This window comes from Nycticebus coucang, chromosome 10, assembly GCF_027406575.1.
Source record: "Nycticebus coucang isolate mNycCou1 chromosome 10, mNycCou1.pri, whole genome shotgun sequence".
NCBI lineage: Eukaryota > Metazoa > Chordata > Mammalia > Primates > Lorisidae > Nycticebus > Nycticebus coucang.
The window spans coordinates 117,387,798-117,398,478 of record NC_069789.1 but is presented as its reverse complement, the minus strand read 5'-3'; the positions used below and the strand labels follow the sequence as shown (position 1 = coordinate 117,398,478).

The 10,681-nt window shown below is 42.8% G+C and overlaps 2 protein-coding genes across 3 annotated transcripts in view; both read right to left on the bottom strand.

The window, feature by feature from the left end:
• The window catches only part of LOC128595776 (sulfotransferase 2A1-like), a 370,742-nt gene that overhangs the window by 174,476 nt on the left and 185,585 nt on the right, over positions 1 to 10,681 (bottom strand). The gene's annotated exons all lie outside the window — the stretch shown is intronic.
• Positions 1 to 10,681, bottom strand: part of LOC128596568 (sulfotransferase 2A8-like) — a 210,618-nt gene that overhangs the window by 95,429 nt on the left and 104,508 nt on the right. The window lies entirely within an intron of this gene.

Below are 10,681 nucleotides of genomic sequence, written 5' to 3'. Positions count from 1 at the left end.
AGCATAGTCTGAGGTCTGGTAGCGTGATTCCTCCTGCTTTGTTTTTATTTCTGAGTAATGTTTTGGCTATTCGAGGTTTTTTTCTTATTCCATATAAAACAAAGTATTATTTTTTCAAGATCTTTAAAATATGGCAATGAAGCTTTAATAGGAATTGCATTAAAATTATATATTGCTTTGGGTAATATAGACATTTTACCAATGTTGATCCTTCCCAGCCATGAGCATGGTTTGTTTTTCCATTTGTTAACATCCTCAGCTATTTCTTTTCTTAAAGTTTCATAGTTCTCTTTGTAGAGAACTTTCTCACTGTTTTTTTAGAATAACAAGAAGGGGCTTATCCAGTATACAATGCAGTTACAAATTCTGACTGGGGATGAAATCGGTTTTCTTTTGCTCTGGGTAGAGTGCTGTGGTGTCCCAGCTCACAGCAACCTCAATCTCTTGGGCTCAGGCGATTTCTTTCCTCAGCCTCCCCAATAGTTGGGACTACAGGCACCCTCCACAAGGCCCAGATAGTTTTTCTATTTTTAGTAGAGACAGAGTTTCACTCTTGCTCAGGCTGATGTCACACTCCTGAGTTTAAGCGAGCCACACTCCTCGATGTGTTAGGATTACAGACGTGAGCCCTCACAACCCACCTAATATGGTTTTCTAACATTCTGGCATTATCATGTCACTTTAGTCCTGATTTGTGTCTGGCTGGCACAGTATGTGGAATGGTTCCTACCCTTGCACTCAGCTATGGATGCTGGAACAGCCACAGCAGCATGACCTAAGGCATAATCTCAGGTCCCATCCAGACTTACCAAATGACAATGCATTTCAACACGGTCTCCAGGTGGTTACAGGCACATTAACATTAGAAATGCATTGGTCATACATGTTAAAAGCATTGTGCACTGACCTTTGCCTTGGAACTGAAGAAAGACTTGGGGAAGAGAAGGATGAGGAGGTGGGAGCTGAGCAAGTGTGGTCGCTCCTTCTTATTTGCAAATACAAACCCAGACTCAAGCTCTATCCAGGGTGAGCATTCCCAGATGGGCACAGACTGGACCCATTTGGTATCCCCCTTGGACTGCAGAGAATCTCAATCAACAAGTGTGTTCCTGGATAAAGAGAAGAAAATGATGGCCACACATTAAAATGTGACCTTAAGGAAAATTCTGGTAAAATACACATAACATAAAATGTATCATTTTTAAGCATACAGTTTAGAAATGTTAAGTCTCCATAACATTTTGATGTTGCAAAACTGAAACTCTATACTTATTAAGCGACAAATTCTCATTCCCCCCTTCTTCCAGCCCCCGGCAGCCACTTTTGTACTTTCCACTTCACCATTCTAGATACCTGATGTCAGGAGAACCAAGCAGTGTTTGCATTCTTGTGACTGGTTTATTTCATTTAGACAAATGTCCTCAAGGCTTATCCATGCTGTAACGTTTCTTTTTTTTAGAAGGACAAATCCTATTTCATTGTATCTGTGAGTCACAGTTTGTGTATCCCTCATCTGTCAATGGGTTTGGGTTGCTGCCACCTTTTAGCCATTTACTGAAATCTTTGAATGAGTTCCCATTGCTTTTGGCTCTTCAGGGTTCTGCTATGACCATAGAAATATCATCTACATATTCCCGTCCCTCAGACTTGTCAGGCCATTCTGCAATCCCTGACCATCACCCGTGATGATTCTTCTTGTGAAAACATCCCTCTTCATTAAATAATTTCCCTTTCAGTCTTTCCATTTCAATTTAGATTTTGTTTCTTCTATTAGGACTTCAGTGGTCATTCTTCTCCCTGCCAATGCACACACCAGAATCTGCCTTCGGATTCACTCCTCTGAGTTATCCTAATACTGTAGATTATCCCTCTAAACACTCATCTTACTGTGTAATACCCTGACTGAATCCTGTTCTCTGAATGGACATGGTGTGAGGCATTGCTCTGTGCCCCACAAAGCACGGCACATTGTCTGGCATGTAGAAAGTGGTACTGTCATGTCTAGAGTCAGCGGCTTATGTCTGTCATCCCAGCATTTTGTGAGGCTTAGATGGAAGGATTGCTTTGGAGGCCAGGAATTCAAGCCCAGCCTGAGTAATATAGCGAGAGCCCATTTCTATAAAAAGTGAAGAATTAGCTTGGCTTGGTGGTGCATACTGGTAGTTCCAGATACTTGGGAGGATCTCTTGAGCCCAGGAATTTGAGGCTGCAGGAAACTAAGACTGGGCCACTGCACTGCAGCTGGGCCACAGAGTGAGACCCTTTCTCACAATCAGGAAAAAAAAAAAGGAGGAACACAACCACAGCCTTTCTCAGTTCAGGATTCTGTTTTCTTACCTGATTTAGGGTAAGTCACTGTTATGACATCTTCATCCTTCATCACAAACGCTTCTTGTACTTTTCTGAGGAGTTGAGGGCCATAATGGTCCACACTTCATTCAGACTTCCTTCCTTTTTACCTGATGTTCCTTTTCTGCTTCAAAATCTCCTCCAGGGCTTCATGTTACATACAGTGAGGGGTTAAGTCTCTTTTGGCTCGTCTTGCTCTGATGGTTTCTCAGACTCTCTTTGTTTTGATGACTGGACAACTTTAAGGAGTACTGGTCAGGTGGTTTGTGGAACGTCCCCCAGTGGGATTTGTTGCTTTTCTCATAATGAGACTGGGTTCATGGAGAGACAGGACATATAAACTAATGCCATTGTCATCCCATAATAACCCAGGGTACTTACTATCAACAGGGTCCACCACTAATGACGTTAGCCTTGGTCACCTGAGGTCAAGTGTTTCAGATTTCTCCACTCTAATTTTCCTTTCCTCCTCTTCCCTTTCAATGTAGGCATGTCTGAAACGTCAATTCTGGATTTGAATACACTCATAAGATGGTGTGGTCGTCAGTCTTCAGGGTACAGACTCAGCAATATCCCAACAGCTGGTTAAGGAGGATGACTTGAGGCCAAGAGGTCAAGACTAACCTGGGTAATACAGGAATACCTCCTATGTATAAAGATTAAAAAAAGAAAAGAAAAAATGATATGGGCACAGTGGCACACATCTATAGTTCCAGCTACTTAAGAGACCAAGGTGGTAGGATCCCTTCACCCCAGGAGTTCAAGGCTACAGTGAGCTATGATCATTTTCCTGTGCTACAGCCTGGGCAACAGAGTTAGATTCCATCTCAGAAAAGTAAAATTTTATCTTTTTCTCTGCAGTGGGCTTGGTGGCTCACACGTGTAATCCTGGGTTGGTGATAGAGGTTGGAAGATAGATCAATTCTAGCCTGAGAAGATACTGAGAACCCATCTCTCGAAAAACAAACAAACAAACAAAAAACCCAGAAAAATTACACTTGAAAATCTGAGGTAAAGGGATCACTTGAGGCCGGACGTGTAAGACTGGCCCGGGCAACATAGAGAGACCTCATATCTACTAATAATACAAAAACAGTTTTGCTCTGCAAAAGACCCTATTAAGAGAAAGAAAAAATAAACCAAGAATGTAGAGAAAATTCTTACTAATAATCTCTGGCAATGGATTTGTTTCCAGAATCTATAAAGAAGTCTCAAAACACAGCTTTTTTCATGAAGAAAAGATTTCAAGGAACTCTTGGCCAAAGTGGATTAGGGATGGCAGAAAAGCACCTAAAAATATGGTTAGCATCATTAGCAGTTAGAGAAATATGAATTAAAACCACAATGAGATACCAGTAGATACTATTAGAATGGCAAAAAGAAAAACTGCCAATATAACTTAGTGGGGGTAGGGGTGAAATCAACGGAGTCTGTTTTGGGATGTTGGTGGACGCACTAAATCATACAGCCACTCCGGAGAATGGACAGATTCTTATCTAGTGTCACTTAGATTTGCACTCTTTAGAAATTCAATATCACAGCAACATTTTTGTCTCTGGCTTCCTTTATTCATCATTATGGTCATGAGATTCATACTCATGTGCAGTATTTCTTGAGTCAATGCACCAAAGCTTATTTTATCTCATTATATTGTTGATGGGAATTTGCGAAGTTTCTGTTAGGGTTACCATCCTTAATCACCTGTCCTCAAGTCATGTATCTATGTCTCTTAGTGGACATTTCTGTCTGATATAGTTACATCTGGGACTGGAACTGCTGCATCATCAGATGTGTGGACATGAGGATTTAGTAGATGCTGCTGGAGTGTTTTCCAAAGGGGTTGTTCCAACTTAGACTTCCACAAGCCATGGTCCCAAATCTCTTGACAAATTAGTATTTTCTAGCTCTTTATTTTTAAGTTAAATTACACTGATGGAAACAAAGATAATGTTACCTCTATTTTTACCATCTTTCTTATGGTTGTTGGTTTATAATTTAATAGCATTATGGTAAGAATAAATAATTTATATTATTTCCAATTTTTGACATTTATTGAACTTTGTCTAGTGGCCTAGCATTTGGCCTGTCTTTCCCCTGTCCTGATAGTGTTCCTTGAGGCATAAATGTTTTTCACAGCAGCACACTCCATCTATTTTTTCTTCTTCATTGGCATGTGAATTGATGTTTCCTTGGCAAAGAAACCACTGGCAAATCCAGTGCTTTTGGATCTGGGGTCTCACTCTGGCTTACTCAAGAAACCACTGGCAAATCCATGGACATTTACCCCTATATTTATTCTAAGAGTTTTAGAATATTTCAGGTATTTGATCCATTTTAATTAATGTATACATTGTAAGGTAAGTGTTCAGCTTCATTCTTTTCATGTAAATACACTTTTCATATAAATATACAGTTGTTACTGCCTCGGTTGTTGTGGAGGAAGGGTTTCCTGGTTTTTTTTCAGACAGAATCTCACTGTGTTGGCTGGGCTAGAGTGCAGTGGCATCATCACAGCTCACAGCAACCTCAAACTCCTGGGATCAGGTGATCTTTCTGCTTCAGCCTCCTGAGAGTGAGACCATATGTACACACCACTCTGTCAGGCTAACTTTTCATTTTTTCATCATAGGGATGAGGTCTCACTGGTACTCAGGTTGGTCTTGGATTTCTCAGCTCAAGTGATCCTCCTGCCTGAGCCTCCCAGAGAGCTAAGATTACAGGCGTGAGCCATGGTACCTGGCCAATTATTCTCTTTCATCCCTCAAAATGTTGCTGTGTGTGTTCTCAGAATAAGGATACATTCTATGTGTCCACAGTAAAATTACAGAAATCAGGGAACCTGACAGTTGTACAATATTATTCAACATCCTCTCAATCCATGTTGCATGTTCAGATTTGGCCAACTCTTCCCTTGACAAAATTGCAGCATGGTGTCCACGTGTGGTCCCAGATTCGCACAGTACGTAGCTTCATGTTCCTGCAGTCTGAGACGTGTGCTCAGTTTTCCTAACCATGTGACAATTTAAAAAGGACAGACTTAGTATTTTCAGAATGTTTCTTGATTGGGGTTTATACAATGTGATCTCATGACAATCTTCAAATCTAGAATTGACTTGAATTCTAGAGAGAGAAAGGGATGAAGGGAAATGGAAAGTCACAATGGGGAATTCTGAATCCCGTAACCTCAGATGGCCTTGTGGATAGTAAGTACCCTGGATTATTAGTGATGGTAAGGGCATTTGTTTCTATGATCTTTCTCCCCAAAATCCACGAAGCCAGTCTAATTGTGAGAAAAAAACAGCCAACAAATCCTGCTGACGGGACATTCTACAAAATAACTGAACAGGATTCCTCCACATTGTCAGGGACGTCAGAAACAAAAAATGTCTGAGAAACTGTCACAACCATGAGGAGCCTACAGAGATTTGACCGTTAAGTGTGATCTGATGTCCTGGATGGGATCATGGAGGAGAAAAATCCCATTAGATAAAAATTAAGGAAATCTGAAACTATGGGAGCACTCTGTACTCACACTGCAATTTCTCTATACATCTTTATTCATAAAAAATAAAGCTTATTGAAAATATATTTATCATTATTATTTTTTAGAAAGAGTCTCACAATGTCACCCTGGGTAGAGTGCTATGGCTTCAGAGCTCACAGCAACTTCAAATTCTTGGGCTCAAGTGATCCACTTGCCTCAGGTTCCCTTGTAGCTGGGAGTATAGGCACTACCCACAATGCCTGGCTAGTTTTTTTCTATTTTTAGGAGAGATGGGGTCTCATTCTGGCTCAGGCTGGTCTTGAACTCCTGAACTCAAGCAATCCACCCATCTCAGCCTCCCAAAGTCACACGATTACAGGCATGAGGCACTGAGCCTTGCTTTTAAAATATTTTGAAATGTGCGCAGATTTGTATGTCCTTGCATTTTTGTCACTGAATTTCCGGTTTACTCCCATGAGTTAAACCTCAGACTACCTCCACAATGTTTTATTGAGTTCATAACAAGTTTAATTTCATTAAACTTGTAGCTGTCGGTCACCATACCTACTTCCCTGCATCATCCAGCAAACATTGCAGCAAAGTAGACAGAGATTAACGATTGTTTTCTCTTTACTAGAAAACCTCACCTGCCAGCAGTTGCCACAGCCTCCAACAGTGTGTGCAGCTGAAACCCTCACACCACGACAAGGACCTGATCATCATGTCAGACGACCACTTATGCTATGAAGGGATCCCTTTCCCACGGGTCTTCTGCAGTCCTGAAATCCTCAGAAAAGCACGAGAAGAGTTTGTCATGAAGGATGAAGATGTGGTAACAGTGACTTTCCTCAAATCAGGTAAGGAACGGAATCCTGAGCTGAGACAGGCGGTGTCTGTGTCCCTTGTTATCTTGGTAGAGGACGGGAGAGATTTTCTTCTCACTGTGTGGCTCAGCTGTAGTGCAGTGGCCCAGTCATACTTCACTGCAGCCTCAAAGTCTTGGGCTCAAACAATCCTTCAAAGTAGCTGGAACTACAGGCACGAGCCCCCTAGCCGAGTTAATTTTTTTAAAACAATTACTTTTTATTGATATGGGGTCTTGCTATATTGTTGAGGCTGACTTGAATCATTGGTCCAAAAGCCATCCTCGTACCTCTTCCTGGGATGACAGGCAGGAGCCACCTCCTCAGGTCCTGATTAGAACGCTTTTTTTTTGAGACAGAGTCTCACTTTGTTGCCCTTGGTAGAGTGCTGTGGCCTCACAACTCACGACAACTCCAACTCCTGGGCTTAGGCGATTCTCTTGCCTCAGCCGCCCCAGTAGCTGGGACTACAGGCACCCGCCACAACATCCAGCTACTTTGTTGCAGTTATCACTGCTGTTTCAGCTGGCTGGGGCTGGGTTCAAACCCACCACCCTTGGTATATGGGGCTGGCGCCCTACACACTGAGCCACAGGTGCCACCCTAGAACCCTTTCTTATGACAGACACTGTCCAATGCTTTGGGTTGGGGAAATGCCTAGTACCATGTACGTTCAAAGAAAAGGATTTAGTCAGGGAATTACACAGTAACGTGAGTGTTCATAGGGGAGAACCCAGTGGAGTGACTATTAAGGCTGATTCAGGTGTGTACAAGCAGGTGTACGAGGTGGATTAGTGGACTTCTCAGTGGAGCGCTGCACCTCAATTGTGGGGTATCCAAAAAAATGCAGCCAGGCAGACAATCCCTTGGGTTTCTTTAAAACCTGGGAAGAGGGAAACAACCCACAGGGGCCTGGAGGGGCCAGACTAGGCCTATGCATTCAGGTCAGCAGATGGCAAGGATTAAACCCTCTGAACATGTGTTAAATTAGGAAACCTGGTTTACTTCCCCCACCTGAATAGAACTAGCTTCTCCCTCCCCTCCATTCACATGCACTTTGGGCTGTTTACCACCCCTGCCACCTGTCCTGGCTTTCTCTTTAACCAGCCTCCCTGGAAAACTTAAGATTCTTTCAACCCTATCATTTGCACCTTTGTTAAAAATTAATAAAAGCCTTCTAAGAGGCCAGGGAGGTGCTCATTTTGTCGGTCTGCTCAGCCCGAGTTAATGTAAGCCATCTACAGACATTTTCAGATTTTGTATATTGGAGTACATTATTATCAGCATCATTTTCCCAGCCAGCATTCAAACCAGGTCGGGGTTGCCACGCACTCAACACCCCACAATCAAGCAGAAGGAGGACCACTGAAATCCTAACAGAAGGAACAGAATCTACAGTGAAATAGAGTGAAAGGGAGATTATTTAGTAAGAAGGGATATGTTCTCAAAGAGGAAGCATGCTGGGTGATGGTCAGAAATTGGAAAAGGGCCTGACAAATCCAAGGGACTGGAAGACGTAGATCGTATCTAGATGGGAGTGGGGCTGGGGGGTGAGAGTCTGCAAAGAGGCCAGATTGAGGCCAAAGGCACTGCAAGTGGCAGGACCCTGAAAAACAAACAGCAATGGGGACTTATTCAAAGACTTCAGCAAATGGCCAAAAGATGGCAGCATCCAAACACCCACTGACAGATGAGGGATAAACGGAGTGTGGCAAGTAGGTACAATGGAAATAGGGCTCCTCCTTCAAAAGGAAGAAAGTGCTGATGCATGCTAGAGCAGGGATAAACCTGGAGGACATTACACTAAATTCAGTTATCCAGTCACAAAAATGCACACATTGCATGGTTCTACTTACATAAGGTGGCGCCAGGGCTGAGGGAAAAGGGGATGAGGAATTGTTGTGTAATATAAATAGGGTCTCAGTTTTGCAAGATTAGAAATATGGAGATTGGCTGTGCAACAACAGAAACATAGTTCACACTACTAAACTGTATGCTTAAAATCAGTACATTGTGGGTGGCAACTGTGGCTCAGTGAGTAGGGTGCCAGCCTCATATACCGAGGGTGGCAGGTTCAAACCCGTCCCCGGCCAAACTGCAACAAAAAAATAACCGGGCGTTGTGGCAGGCGCCTGTAGTCCCAGCTACTCGGGAGGCTGAGGCAAGAGAATTGCCTAAGCCCAAGAGTTGGAGCTTGCTATGAGCTGTGATGCCACAGCACTCCACCGAGAGCAATAAAGTGAGACTCTATCTCTACAAAATAAATAAATAAACAGTACATTGTATGTTATGTGTATTTTACCTTTTTTTTTTTAGAATTTATTCGAGTTACCATCGTTTTCCCCTCTTTATCCAGAAACAAACTGGTTGGTTGAGATCCTCCACCTGATTCACTCCAAGTGGGATACCAAGTGGGTTCAGTCTGTTCCCATCTGGGAACGCTCAACCTGGCTAGAGACTGAGGCTGGGTTTGCATTAGCGAATAAGAAGGAGGAGCCCACGTTTGCTCACCTCCCGCCTCCCCATCCATCTCTTCCCCAAGTCTTTCTTCAGTTCCAAGGCCAAGGTCAGTTCACAATCATCAAAACATGTAGGACCAATGCCTTTCAAATGTTAATATATCTGTAAATCATGTGGAGACCTTGTTGAAATGCATTATCATTCAGTAGGTCTGGATAGGACCTGAGATTCTGCATCCAGTGTGGCTGTTCCAAGGACCGTAGCTGAGTGCAAGTGTATGACCCATTCCACATAATATGCCAGCAATATACAAGCCAGGCACAAAGTGACATGGTGATGGGAGAATCTTGGATAAACGTATTTTAGGCCCAGCTAGAATTTACAACTGTTCTATATGAAAGGGTCTGACGATTAAGTTCCTGAACTTGCCACCATGCACTTATGTTGGCAGGACTTCACAAACAACCTGGGAAGGATTCACAACTTTGGTATATCAGTGTGTCACAGCTGTGTTTGTGTGTGTGGGGCTGCTTTCCTGGGTGGCGTTCTTATTGTTGTTGTGTGTTTGTGTGTGCCATCACCAGTTGGTCAGTGTTTGCACTAGAGCAAAGAACAAACATTGAATTTCTTGTGAAGTTGGTAAGAGTGGAAGTGAAATCAGGGACATGTTAGTCTAAGTGAATGGGGATAACGCCATGAAGAAAACCACAGTGTACATGCAGATGACAGGTTATTAGAGGATAGAGAAATCATCACGGATGAGGAGACCAGGGGGCCAGTACTGAGCAGACGAAACCGATGGAAGCTTTGCACAAATTCATGTGATTGTGAGTCAAAATCATTAGCTGGCTGTGAGAAGTACAGCACTCCAAGTAAATGTCAGTGGAGAAACAGGACAATTTTAAGTGAAAATCTTGTCCCACACCATGTGGATCTTGCATAATGACAATGCATCAGCCGACATGGCACCATCTGTGAGGGAGTTTTCCATCAGTAAACAAATAACTGTACTGGGCACTCTCCCTACTCACCGGATCTGGCCCCCATTGACTTTTTCTTTACCTAAAGAGAAAGGAAATACTGAAAGGAAGACATTTTGATGACATTTAGGACATCACAGGTAGGATGACAGCACTCTGATGTTAATTCCAGAAAAAGAATTCCAAACTAGCTTGGAAACATAGACTGGACACTGGCCTCAGTGCAAAGCTTCCTAAGGTGGAGCCTTCAAAGGTGACCCTAGTGATGTTCAGCAATGAGAGATGTAGCACTTTTTGTAGGATGAGTAGTTCTGAACCTTCATTGTCAGACCTTGGTGTAGTTGTGAAATTTAATTGTCAGATCTCAGTATACTTGATAAGCCCCTTTGTGTTGTTCTAAAATAAACAGTGAGCCAATGTTGAGTCAGTAAGTGCCTCTTGCCACTGAGAAGAAGTTGAGATGTTCATATGGGAACCAGCACATTTGTAACTCGATGCTGAAATGCAGGGAGATCACTCTGGTGTGGTGGATAGTGTTTGTAACC